Source organism: Heterodontus francisci, chromosome 48 (assembly GCF_036365525.1).
Source record: "Heterodontus francisci isolate sHetFra1 chromosome 48, sHetFra1.hap1, whole genome shotgun sequence".
In the NCBI taxonomy this organism is placed as follows: Eukaryota; Metazoa; Chordata; class Chondrichthyes; order Heterodontiformes; family Heterodontidae; genus Heterodontus; species Heterodontus francisci.
Window position 1 is genome coordinate 8,421,277 of NC_090418.1, and position 14,315 is coordinate 8,435,591.

Genomic DNA, 14,315 nt, shown 5'->3' on the forward strand with positions numbered 1-14,315 from the left:
CGTTGCCACTGACTCAGACATCTTTCATCACCATTCGTTAGAGTGGATCCTCAAGCACCTATTGCTAACCCCTATTTCATGTGCTCCTCACTTCCCTACAGCTATTCCTATGCACCTCCACGAGAGGGCGGCGCAGTGGTTAGCACCGCAGCCTCACAGCTCCAGCGACCCGGGTTCAATTCTGGGTACTGCCTGTGTGGAATTTGCAAGTTCTCTGTGTCTGCGTGGGTTTCCTCCGGGTGCTCCGGTTTCCTCCCACATGCCAAAGACTTGCAGGTTGATAGGTAAATTGGCCATTATAAATTGACCCTAGTATAGGTAGGTGGTAGGGAAATATAGGAACAGTGGGGATGTGGTAGGAATATGGAATTAGTGTAGGATTAGTATAAATGGGTGGTTGATGGTCGGCACAGACTTGGTGGGCCGAAGGGCCTGTTTCAGTGCTGTGTCTCAAACTGCTGCTGGCTTGTGGACAATTCTCAGCACCCAACATCCGCCACCCCCCCCCCCCCCCCTCAAACCCCACTCTGCCTGTTTCCACCAGACAACTTCCAGCAGCAAACATTGTTAACTACTGAAAGCATCATGGTGCCGACACAGATAAACCTACAATCTAGTGTACAAGTCCACTGGACAACACTGCAGCCCCTGATCCCAACCACGTTGCACTGAGCTGGCATCCAACACAGTTCATGCACTTGCTCTCAGACTTTATGGAATATCTACTACTCAATGAAGGATTATGAAAGTCTTTTTTAAGCTGCCAATTTAACAATCTGGGGTTTTTCAGGTTCTGCATTTACCATTAAAACCAGAGAGTGGGTGGAGGGAATAAAAACAGGAGTAAGCCATTCGGTCCCTCAAGCCTACTCTGTCATTCAATGACATCACAGCTAATCCATTTACTAACCATTGCTCAAAAGACTAGACAGTCTTGAAAGCTCCAAAATGACCCCTAGCATCCACAGCCTTTTGTGGGGTAAGAGCTCCAGATTTCCACTAGCTTTCGTGTAAAAAAAAAAAGTGCTTCCCGATTTCATTCCCAAGCTGCCTAGCTCTAACTCTAATACTGTGCCCCCTTGTCCTTAATTTCCCCAGAGGGAATACATTCTCCGTATCAACACTATAAAACCCTTTTAACATTTTAAATACTTGGATCAGATCACCTCTTAAGCCCCAGTACCATTTTGTGAATCAATGCTGCACTCATTCCAAGGTAAATACAGACTTCCTGAGGTGCAGTGCCCAAAACTGATCATAGTACACCAGATGGGATCCAACCAAGGCTCTGTACAAGTGAGGCATAACTTCCACCCTTTTTGAATTCTAGACAACTTAAGATAAAGGCCAGGTTTTTGTACCTGTCAATGAGCTTCTAATGATTTGTCTACTTGGACTTCCAAATCTCTGTTCCTCCATAGTTCCTAATTTCTCATCATGGAGAGAGAGAGGTACAGTCAAGCTAAGAGACAACCCACAATTACTTACAATAACACGGTGAAGCTCACCAGCAGACACTCACTCTCCTAGATATTTTAATCATTAAGAACGAAATAAAGAAGCTATGCTTATTGTTGTAGCTCCAGCCACTTTATAGGCAAATAATGCACTGAGGAACAGTTGCGCTTTAGCCTTTACTGTAAAAAAAAATGTGTTTTGGTGCGGGACCTGAAACAGCCTTTGATTGATGATCTGAGTCTTCAGAAGAATGTTAGCGTGGTTACTGAACCAGTGTACTGCTGTCCGTGCTCCATCCCTAGCTAGAGGTTACATTGCAGCAGTATAAAGCTTATGCTTCTCATAGCAACTCTAAGATAATACAAGCCCCCCAAAAATAAAAATCCTTGCTGCACAGCTTCAGTTTCTCTCCCTGCTGAAAATCCAGTCCAGAGATCATAGCGTAGTACACTACAGAATGAAGCCATCCGACCCACTGGGTCAATGCCAGCTCTTTCAGAAAACATTCCAGTTTGTCCTGCTCTACAGCTCTTTACTCATATTCAGCAATTTTTTTCTCCTTTAAGTATTTATCCAGTTCCCTTTTGAAAGGAAATTCGTTTAAGTCACCCTATCAAGCAGTGCATTCCAAACCCTAACCATTCATTGCATAAAAATGTTTTTCCCCCTCATGCTGCCTCTAGTTCTTTTGCCAATCACCTAAATCTGTGCCCTCTAGTTATTGGCTCTTCAGCCACTGGAAACAGTTTCTCTTCATTTAAAATCACGAATGGTTTAAATAGAGTAAACACCTCTATCCAATCTCCTCTGCTCCAAGGAGAACCCCAGATGCAAGCACATCTGTAATGTCAGCCCATCAACTCATGTGCCAACCTCGTGCACACAACAGGCACCTCCAGAAAATGGGAATTTTAAGGTATTTTCCTCAACTTTAGGAGAAAGATGATTTTTTTTTTAAGCTGATTCACCAGCTCCAAAACATCTGGAAATTTACAAGTGGATCAGTTTAAAACTCATTTTAATTATCCCTTTATTATTCTTCTCCTTTGGCCTCCTTATCTCGAGAAACAATGGGTAAGCGCCTGGAGGTGGTCAGTGGTTTGTGAAGCAGCGCCTGGAGTGGCTATAAAGGCCAATTCTAGAGTGACAGCCTCTTCCACAGGTGCTGCAGATAAAATTGGTTGTCAGGGCTGTTACACAGTTGGTTCTCCCCTTGCTCTTGTCTTTATTCCTTTTTTCCCTTGATTCCACACACAATATAGGCACAAGTGTCATTCTGGCACCTTAAGGAACATACTTAGCACCCAACTAAAGGATGAAATTCAGAGTACAGAATGACATTCTTTACATATTACGCACTTTCACCTGTAAGGATTTTAGGATTTTTTTTTTATATAGGAATGGAAGAGGAAAAGGAAAAAGCTTAACTACACACCAAATTTTTTAAAATATAAAATAATTTTTCACCCACAGTCATATGTCACAAAATTTGTCAGAAACTGAGCAAATCACAAAATACTGAAATAGGTTATGAGAAATAAAACCACTTTACTGCACCCCAAGCCACATTTTAAAAAGGACAAAGATTCTGTGAAAACATCAGTCTACAGGAATCAGCTTTTCCCACTACCCAACTTAAGGATTCTTTGTACTGATATGAAAACTGGTAAAGTCACACACAAGGTCTTAGCATTTTCACAGCATATTCGGGTTACCAGCTGAGGAGGAAAAAAGGCAGTTTTTTTTTTAAAAACTCTCAGCCGAGTCGGAAGATTATAACTGATTCTTCGTCACATTGCAACTTAGTACTGGAGGGTTGCTGCACTGTCGAAGGTGTCACATTTCTGACAAAATGCTGAATCCAGGATCTGCCTGCCTGTTCATGCTAAAAGTTCTGTCGTACCAAACGTGAAGCAGGCAGTTCTCCTGGCCAACATTTCCCAGCAAATACAAGTAATAATTGACTGGTCAAGCATGTTGTTGCACTGGATAAAAAAAAAATTCAGTGAGAAAAGGGATCCAGACCAAATTAAGCAGGCAGCAAGTAGGACTGAAGGTCAGCACTGAGAATTTTCAAATAGGAAATGGATACAGTACAAAAAATTAGAAAAATGAAATGCATCACAAAAAAAGTGTCATGGATAAATGGAACTTGAAGCTAAAAAAGGGAGGGATCTGACACAAATGAGACCAACACTATCAAAGAAAGTCATGAGGGATATGGAATATGTATTGTGTCAGGATCTGAAGTTCTGTTAATGGTTGATAAATACCTGGTAGTTCAAGATAATAGGTGTTGGGTATTAATTAGTTAATTTTATTCAAATGTGTATATATAAAGAGGAGCCAGCCAGCACTGGCTGTAGGTTGTTAGGATTGGACAAGTAAGTTCTATGGCAAGCAATAAACAGTCTCACTCAGCTCCCTGGTCTCAGTGTCTTCTTCACAATCAGGCTTGGAAGTTCGATAACATATTGGATGGCATTAACAGGACATAGAACAGTTTGAGAGTAGAATCATGTAGAGATGAAAGGAGGGGGGGGGGGGGGGAAAATCAAGCTGTCGGAGATGAAGGTGTAGCAGGGATATTAATTTGCACTCATTTTAAGTGAAAATGTAATGCCTATAGTAGACCCAGCCAATTCTATTCCCAAAACTTACAGAACAATGTTAATTCTAGGAAGCACAACACTGGTTTTGTAGTGGGGAAAAGAGCAGGTGGGGGAGGTAAGGGGGGAAAAAACAAAAGAAAATCACTTATCAAGCAGTTTCTCCGCTCCCCTCCCTCCCCCAAGAGCGAGCAGGGCTGAAACTCGCACACCTGTACAATAATACAACGGTACAGTGTCACGTACCTTGACCACAGGTCAGGCCCCCAACCGACAACTGGTGTTGGAGACTCCCCAAGATGCTTTGTTCCCAGTGGCTAACAACCGATGAATTGGTCTGATGGTAATCCTTTTATGGCCCAAAAATCACACTCACGTACTTCACTGAAAAACGGACAAAAGCTCGCAATTAGAAATATGACAACACTGTACATTTACTTTTGGAGACGTGGGAACTGGAAACCTAGCCGACCAAGTCAATGGTAATCCACTCCCCTTCCCAAAAAAATGTTCTCATCGTTGGAACTACAAGCATTAGGGCTTACACAGGTCTATAAATATCAAAAAGGAAAATTATCAATCCACCTAGAGACAGGATAAAGTACATGAAAAGAAAAAAACTGAACTTGAACGACATGATTATACAATACTCATGGCAAGCATCTCTGCCAGCCAAAGACTGCTAATGACGACAAGTCAATAACGGTTAGAAGCCCAGAGAAGGAAACATTCTGGAATCAAAATCAACCCACGCTGAATGGTGCATAAGTGCAAAGACAGAATCTTAAAATAGACCCATAGCTGTACAAACTTAATGTACCAGAACATGGTGGGACTAGATATTTGATCTGCCATTTCGCCATGAACCAAGCTTTCAGCCTTGGTTACTGCAGGACAGCAAACAACTCAAGAGCTGTTATGCAACTCCAGCAATGTAATGATCGTGATTTTGTTACTGGTCCAGTAACCCAAACACCTGGCTCTTGACCTGAAAACCTGAGTTCAAATCCCACCACAGTAGCTGGAAATTTAAATTCAGTTAATTAAATCTGAAATCAAAAGCTAGTATCTGATTGTCGCAAAAATCCATCTAGTTCATTCGTGTCCTTTCCTGATTTAGCCCATTTGCAAATCCAGCCCACAGCAGTGTGTTTGACTCTTAACCATCGTCTGAAATGGCCTACCAAGCCACTCAGTTGTATTCAAGCAGGCAGCTCGCCACCATCTTTTCAAGGACAATTAAGGACGGGCAATAAATGCTGGCCTCGTCAGTGACACCCACATTTGCCTAATGAATTTATAAAAATGGCAGGGACCTGGGACAAGCCCACACAGTTGAAAATGCAGTATATACCACAGTTTTTGCGGAATTGGGGAAAAGAGGAACAGCAGGGAAAGAGGGATTATGTACGAGCGACAACCCAATATCACAACTTACATTAACAAAAGTACATACAAGTTTCAGCTCCCCAGCTAACAGAGTCAAACTCAATCTTTCAAGATTTCACTCAGACAGCAGGCATGTATTTGAAGCAAACTTGTGCAGTTCAGCATCAGAGGAATAATGTCTGGGGACAGCCCCCGGAATCCCTTATTAAAATAGCAAGAATCAGCGCTTGAGGTGACGTCAGCAGATACTCTGCAATCTGTTTGCAGTGTAAAATTATCTGAGCCTGGCACAAAACCACAGACTTTTGTTTGCTTCATTTAATAAGAGCATAATCAAAAGGCACAACTGGCTAACCAACTTAGTACAGTGTATACAACTTTCTATTGCAGCCAGATTACTGACTGTGTGGAAAGTAGCCAAAAAAAAAATCAGCAACTCCTTTTACAAAGGATTGAAGTTTGGCCATTGAAAAAGACCCACAATTCACCCACACTATGACTTACCACCGTCAGCAATCCTGGCAAGCAGAGGCACCATCCGGAGAGGAAGTTAAAAATAGACAGCACACTCCCCACCACCCCTACCTAAAACTCGGAGTTTAACCAGTGAGTAACTGAAAAAGCCCTAAATGCAAAATATGCTCTCTGCTGGGTCAGTTGATCTTAGCACAGGCAGCAGTTTGTGGCCTGGGGGTGGGGTGGGGGGAGGTTTAGGAGGTGGAGGGCATCAGAGTCTTGTTCAAACAAAACGGCAGCTGCAGCTTTCTCTCCAAGAGCCAAGTAGTCTCCTGAAGTGCACAGCTTAAGGTTCAGACATGAACAGTCACTTGGGCAAGACAACAGAAGGTGGAAAGCATCCATTAAAATGTAGTTTGGGGGAATTGGGAAGGAAAACATTAACCGCAGTTCAATGCAATATTGCTCTTGGGCATCTCCCTGCAGCACACACTGCTTTCTCCTCCTGCAGATTGTGATACGGTGCACAAGCACAAGTGAATGAATCGATCAGCTAAGCTAGTAACAGCTTTGTGAGAACAAAATCCCTTCCTAACTGCTGACAAACGGTCATTACATTTGCACTGAAACAGAATGGGGAGGGGGGTGGGGGGGAGAGTTTAAGTTCACATTCTTAACTCACTTTCACAAGCTGGGTCTGCATCAAACTTGGGCCCAGTGAGTGAAGATAGATATTTAAGTTGCAGTCAACTGACCCAGAACAAGTTTTCATAGGCTGGAGCATCATGAAGTGTGGGATAAGTTTGATGGACCAGCTGGCCTTTTCCTACCGATAGTTTCATTTGCATCATACCCCTTGCATAGCGCTGCACACGTCTGCAGGAATTTAGAAAAATAAGCCATTCAGCCCAATGTGCCGATCCCACCACACTTCTCATGATCCTCTGCGTGAAGAAATGTTTTCTGAATTCCCTGTTAACCAACTTAAGTCAGAATGCCTGTCCCCTTGTTCATCTTTTTCCAATCTACCCAATTAATTCACACAAACAAAACAAAACCTAACAAATCTTTGGAACCTCACTACCTAACCATGCCAAAATAAATCGCTTTACATATTTCCTTCTACTGGCCTATATTTACTATTATGCATTCAATGTGAGGAATAGTTTCCCCTTACCACCACAAACTGGTGCAGCCTCACTGCCACCGCTATGTAAATATGTTACACAAAGCTTCAGTTTAAAAGACTGCCTGACGCTTTCAAGGAATATTATTGCAGCTCTGAAGGACACCACAGCAGCAACTCCAGCCATGCTAACCCTAGGGATCCCCACAATTTGATCAATGGGTCAACACCTTGCACGTCTACAAATAATTTAACCGGAGAGAAGGGGAGGAGATAAAAACCACACAACCACGAGATTGGATGACGTATACCAAGAAACTTGACACCATGCTAGGAGAGAGGTTGTGTTCCAAATGTTTAAAACTAACTTTTTAAAATCAGGTTTATTTTCAGATAAACTTGCAGTTGAAGAGATTCTTCAAGCCCAAAGTGTGGAATAAGAAAAGAACAATTAGCCTTCTCCTTCCAAAAGGGACTATGTAAAATTTGTACTCACAGTCTCCCCCAGTAGCTCAGCTGGTTACGCTGTCACCTAGGATGGCGGGAGGGACACTACAATTGGTCTCAGCACCTCTAGGTGGAAGAAAAGAGAAAGAGAATTGGCAACAGGACAGTAAGAAACTTTACGCTAGCAGATTGAAAGAAAAAAATGAAAGACTTGCATTTCTATAGCACTTTTCATGACCACCGGATGTCCCAAAGCACTTTACAGCCAGTGAAGTACTTTCGAACTGTTGTAATGTAGGAAACACTGCAACCAATTTGCAAACAGCAAGCTCCCACAAACAGCAATGTGACAACGACCAGATCATCTGTTTTTTTTTTGAGATGTTGATGGAGGGATAAATATTGGCCCAAAACACCAGGGATGACTCCCCTGCTCATCTTCGAAATAGTTCCATGGGATCTTTTACATCCAACTGAGGGGGCTGACGGGGCCTCAGTTTAACGACTCATTCGAACTACAGCACCTCCGACAGCGTAGCACTCTCGGAGTAGTGCATTGGCGTGTCAGCCTATTCTGTTGTGAAGTCCTGGAGTGGGACTTGGATCCACAACCTTCTGACTCAGAGGTAAGAGTGCTAACAGCGGTCACAACAAAATAGCTGAAATGTAATGTGGAGAAAAGAGGGGAAAGAGATGCATACAATTACCAACAGTTTTAATAAAGCAAATCAAGAGGAAAAACAAGGATAGAAAACACACTAAATAACAAAAGACTAAAGGGGCAGAGACATTTAGCAGCTACATTTTCAAGTGGGAGGTACAAGTGATAAGAGCCTCTATTTCATTAACAAGAGCACTGAGCACAAAGGTTAAGAGGTAATGCAAAACCTATACAAATCATTAGTTAGAATATCATGACACATTTTGGTTCCCTTACTTTAGGAAGGAGCAAAACTGTGGGCAAGGTGCAGAAAAAATTTACTCAGATAATACCCAAAATGTGTGGCTTTAGTTACGAGGAAGACTAGAGAAACTGAAAAACAGCAAAAAAAAAACTCAGGCATCAGATGTGAGTGCTCAAAATGGTCAGTGGCTTTGATAAAATGAACAGGAATAAACTACTCCTCGTGATATGTAGTTTGGTAACTAGAAGGTATAAATTTTTGATGAATTTCTTTTTCTCAATATAGAATGGGTTGGATGCGCCAACTGAAGCAGTGGCAGAAGCAGAATGCAATATATCCTTCCAGAAAATTAGCACGGATCAAACAGGCCAAATGTAAAACCCTTATCGGCTTGAACCCGCTGATGAGTAACCACCCAAATACAGGAGACAATAGGGTCTGGCCAGGGTGTGACACGCAACCGTGGAGAGCAGTCACTCAGGCATGGTACCCGAGTGGTATTACAACGCAGCGAGGAGTTGACTAATAAGAGAGGGGGAGACGAGTAAGAAGAATAGTTTTTTTTTGCCAGGTGTCTGAAACAGACTCTGCTAGAGATCATTCTGTTTCATTGTTGGCCTAGTACCGACCACAATGGCCATACACAAGTTCTAAATATGCATGGACCTTGTAATTTCCTGATCAACAGTTGAATAAATCTGCACAGATTGCTTTCCACCTATTAGTCTTGAAGCGAGGGTATCAGCTCTCAGCCCTTGGCAGAGCGTCCTTGCTGTTTGCCACACCTGTGACAAAGCTGCTGCCCAACCCCCAACTCCCCTGAATATATTGTAAAATAACAGACGCTCAAATGATTACTACTTGCAATCCTGGGTTTAGTAGCAGCACGCTATAACCTGCTTGAAAACCCTGCTCGTTACCCATGCTGCCACAGAACTTTTTGATAAAGTAACAGTCACTTCCAGGCATCCACTGTGCTCTAGATACCTTTTCACAACAGTGTGTGTAGGCAGCAACAGATGCTTTTTCTGAATAACCTGCCGCGTTAATCCAGTTCCTGGTTTCCCAAGACGTACAGGCAAGGAAGATCCCACGTTTCACCCCAAGCCTACACTGGGTTAACTGACTGTCACACTCCCAGGCTAGAATTCCAGTACGAACTGGGCTTAATTGTGATGCTTCGAGAGACAAATAGTTTGCCAACGCTTGCTGCCTGACGAATAGCCGCCTACATGAGGCACAACAGGGCTTTGAGCACTTGTGGAACTATACTGCAGGTCAGGAAAATGGGAGCAGTCAAAAAACGAATCTCCTTCCACTGCCTCCCCAGTCCCTGCCTGCCGCCCAAATGGCTCATTTTGTAAAGGCTGTGCAGCTAAAGCAAACGGCTGCATTCTGACTTCTTTAGGTCTGAGCAAAGGAGTATAGCTGGGGTGCTACCATTGGCCTTGGTGACCTAAGCTGGGGAGGGGAGGGAAAAAAATGTTCGACAGGGTTCCGCTGCCCTCTGTTGGCAAGTGCACATGTGGTTGTTATAAAATGGGTACATGGTGCCACTCCGGCACGGCTAAACAGCCTGTAACACCCATTAACTAGGATCACACATGAAGCACAGTGTTCAAAATCAAAAAAGCACCCAAAGAACTGCACAGAAAGACAACTTACAGTTATGTAGAGTCTTTAACATAATAAAAGGGTCCCAAGGCACTTCACAAGAGTGTTACCTGACAAATTTAACAGCCAGTCACACAAGGACAAATAACTAAAAGCTTGGTCAAAGAAACAGATTTTAAGGAGTGGCTGAAAGGATGAGAGAGAGACACGCAGAGGTTCAGGGAGGGAATTCCAGAGTGTAGGGTCCGAGATGATGAAGGCACGATCGCCAAAGGTGGGCAATTAAAATTGGGGATATGCAAGAGACCACAGTTGAAGGAGAACAGAGATCCTGAAGGAATGCAGGGCTGGAGGCGACTGTAGAGATACAGGGAGGGGGAGGTACCGTGGAGGGAACTGAACACAAGGATGGGAATTTTAAAAATCGAGGTGCTGTCGGACCAGGAGCCAATGTAGATCAGCAAGCACTGGGGCGGGGGGAAGCTGAACAGGACCTGGTGCAAGTTAGGCTATGGGGCAGCAAGAGTTTTGAATGAGCAGAAGTTTACAGAAAGCGGATGACGGGAGGCTGGTCACAAGTGAAAAATATTTGAAACGATTCAAGGATCTGCACTTCCAAGAAAAAAAACTGAACCCGACAGAACAAAAAGGCCAGACAGCGTTATATCCACAATGCATGTTCAAGTATAGCACATAATTGAAAGTTCGTCCTCTGATAATGATCTCATTTCCTGCTCTCCAGGGAAGATGAAATCAACAAGTTATAAGTCGAGGGAGGAACAGCATGTCTTTTACTGATCAAACCCTTAATATGTTATGGTTTCACGCTCTTCCCTTCTACTAAGGTCTTCTGCAGTTCAAAGGCAAACATTTTTTTTAAATTGCTCTCCTGGAACCCCATCAGCACTGTGGAGAACTGCACAGAATTGCAGAATATTAACCAAAAGGAGCCACCAGGCACAAAGTAACTGAAGTAACGCACTTAATACTCATTCCAACAGCTTAGTGACGTACATAAGGGATCCGAATTCCTAATTTATGGAGGGCACTATTATACAGTTGGCCGATGCTGCAGAGAGCTACAGTCCTGAGTTAAGGCTTGTATCTCATGGGGAGGATGAACATACTGCACATACAGTCTAGTGCTTATGAGTGATTCATCAGCTCAAATATCAAGAAAAACCACATAAAAAGCAATATTGAAAGAGCAAAGATGCTCTTATTTTCACCTCCCACTGCAACGGTTTTTGGGAGCCCTTTACAACCAGAGCTGAACGTATGGCCCAGTGGGAGTTGCTGAATGACAAGAAATGTAAACCCTTTCTGATCACTTTCTGCCACTTCTCCAGCCTCACCACTGGCACAGCTCAAAGCAACTAACTCAGGAGTGACCAGGAATCAAACCAGCTTCCTGGTCTGCACGGCATGGCTCAAGGTTAAACAGCGTCACCACCACCCCACCTCCTCAAGACACATTCAGAGTTTAACAGAGCTTAAAATAGCTATCCTAAACAGTAAAATTTATGCTGGTTTCTGAAAACAGCATCGTTCAGGCTTTTTTTTTATAAACTTCAAATAGGCCCAAATGACCCTCAAACTTCACCAAAACAAACATTCCTCAGCACTGAAATTTGTTGTCCTATCGCAGTTAAGAACAAACTGCATTTATATAGTGCCTTGCACAACCTCAGGACAGCAGAAAGCACTCCACACCTAAATTTATTTTGAAGTATAGTCACTGTCAATGTAGGAAAACGATGCAACAAATATGCACAGCAAGATTCAAGAAAAGCGATGAGATAATTGACCAGTATTTAGTTGGCCAAGGTTGGGATGTTGACCAGGATCCAAAAGAACTTCCTTGCTTCTTTTCAGATAGTGTCATGAGATCCTTTACTTACACTCAAGAGGACAAATGGGGCCTCTGTTTAACGCCTCATCCAAAATAATGCACCTCTCCCAATGCAGTACTCACTCAGAACTGCAATGAAATATTAACCTAAATGTGGTTACGTTTCTGAAATGAAGCATCAGCCTACAACCTTCTTTTCGGATGAATTATAAGACCAAGGCCCCAACTGTCTGTTCATATGCATGTAAAAGATCCCAAAGCACTATTCAACAGAGGTGGGGAATTCTCATGTCCTGGCCAACATTCACCTCTCAACCAGATTAACTAATCTTTAGCTCACTGCAGTTTGTGGGACCTTGCTGTGCACAAATTGCGTGCCATGTCTGCCTACATTTCAAAAGGTAATTTATGTAAATGCACATTTGTTCTGACAAGAGCCTCTGCTGAGAGCACAATGACTAACAGCGCTGGGAATTAAAACACAATCTTTCAGTGTTCATCAGTTCTGGCATACGGATGGATACCATACCCCATACAGTATTCCACAAACAATCAAGGCTTGTTCAAGGAAGGAACAATCAAGGAAGAGATACTTCATTCCAAGAAACTGCTTCAATCCCAAGAAACTAAAAAGCTGGAGTAAGTTTTAGTTTTAGAGATACAGCACTGAAACAGGCCCTTCAGCCCACCGAGTCTGTGCCGACCATCAACCACCCATTTATACTAATCCCATATTCCTATCACATCCCCACCTGTCCCTATATATTTCCCTACCACCTACCTATACTAGGGGCAATTTATATAATGGCCAATTAACCTATCAACCTGCAAGTCTTTGGCATGTGGGAGGAAACCGGAGCACCCGGAGGAAACCCACGCAGACACAGGGAGAACTTGCAAACTCCGCACAGGCAGTACCCAGAATCGAACCCGGGTCCCTGGAGCTGTGAGGCTGCGGTGCTAACCACTGCGCCACTGTGCCGCCCTTGTTGGAATGTTTACTTGAAGAAAGCCTAAAGCGCTCTCTGGGCTACAAAATACCTTTTATTGCGCTACACAGTCACCTTTGCTAATGTATGTTATTCACTTGTAAATAAACAGGATTAGTTTTAGCCTGTACAAAATGGGTGTAAGCATTTAATATATGGCACATTTCTGCTCAACAGTCGTCAATATTACTGCCAAGCAGGGTGACTTTCAGCCCTGAAACATACAACCTGTGCCTGATACTACCCAACTTATGCAGCACCTGATCAAGGAGTGGTTGGTGCAGATAGGAAATAGAAACCGATTCCGGGTACTGCCTGTGTGGAGCTTGCAAGTTCTCCCTGTGTCTGCGTGGATTTTCTCCGGGTGCTCCGGTTTCCTCCCACAAGCCAAAAGACTTGCAGGTTGGTAGGTAAATTGACCATTATAAATTGTCACTAGTATAGGTAGGTGGTAGGGAAATATAAGAACAGGTGGGGATGTTTGGTAGGAATATGGGATTAGTGTAGGATTAGTATAAATGGGTGGTTGATGGTCGGCACAGACTCGGTGGGCCGAAGGGCCTGTTTCAGTGCTGTATCTCTAATCTAATCTAAAACCGTATCTCTCTAATCCCCAATGACATCTAACCAATTTGGAGAGCATAAATTTACAGAAATGGGAGGAATGGCAGCCTGGGTTTTGGGGGGGGGGGGGGGGGGGGTGAAGGAGGGGAGAGCAAGTGCCAATAACCATTAAAAGGCCCTTTTCATCTCAACTTGACAACCTCTTTCCATCTTAACTCGAACCTGGATTTTTCTTTACTCTTTTCCATACTTAATTAGGGTCTAAATGAACCCCAATTTCCCCTGTTTACTGAAGAATGCTGGACAATCAATCTTCAAACTCCTCTGTCGATCTGGCAAGCAAACATTGTTCACAACAATAGACTACTTGGCACGGGAAACCCACTGCCCCCACATGAACTGATCAATAAAATGGTTCAAAAAAGCAGACACATTGGCAAAATATTATATTGCCAAAGCAGTGATTTGCAATGCATGCAACACAGATGATTGCTCAGGGATCTATTGTTTTTCCAGGTTCTCAGTAAACTGGTGGTAAATATAAAAGCACTGCTATGAAGCTGTACGTGAAGAGCAATAATGGAACAAATACAGTCCCCACCATTTGTAACTCCTGTGGGGATCCAGGTGCATAGATTAAAATGTCATGAACAGATTCAGAAAAATAATCAAGAAAGGCTAATGGAATGCTGGCCTTTATATCTAGAGGCCTAGAATACATCGGGGAAGAAGTCAGGCAACAGCTATAAAAAGCCTGGTTAGATGAGACGCAGAGTTACTGAGAGCAGTTTAGGGTACCGTACTTTAGGAAGGATATATTGGCCTTGGAGGGAGTGCAGCACACTCATTTCCCAAAATGATACCTGGACTCCAAGGGTTAAATTACGAGTAAAGATTACACAAACT

General features: G+C 43.2%; 1 protein-coding gene across 12 annotated transcripts in view; it reads right to left on the minus strand.

Moving 5' to 3' along the window:
* LOC137357514 (GRB10-interacting GYF protein 2-like) overlaps positions 1-14,315 on the minus strand; it is a 113,287-nt gene that overhangs the window by 83,096 nt on the left and 15,876 nt on the right. For 10 of the 12 annotated variants that reach the window (XM_068023867.1, XM_068023875.1, XM_068023870.1 and 7 more), the window contains exons 4-5: positions 7,535-7,611; positions 4,314-4,451 (exon numbers count right to left, since the gene is read on the minus strand). The exons of 1 other annotated variant lie outside the window; for it this stretch is intronic. The gene's annotated coding sequence lies outside the window, so the exon portion shown is untranslated. The remainder of the gene's footprint in view (positions 1-4,313; positions 4,452-7,534; positions 7,612-14,315) is intronic. One more of the 12 variants, XM_068023864.1, reaches the window with a different exon arrangement.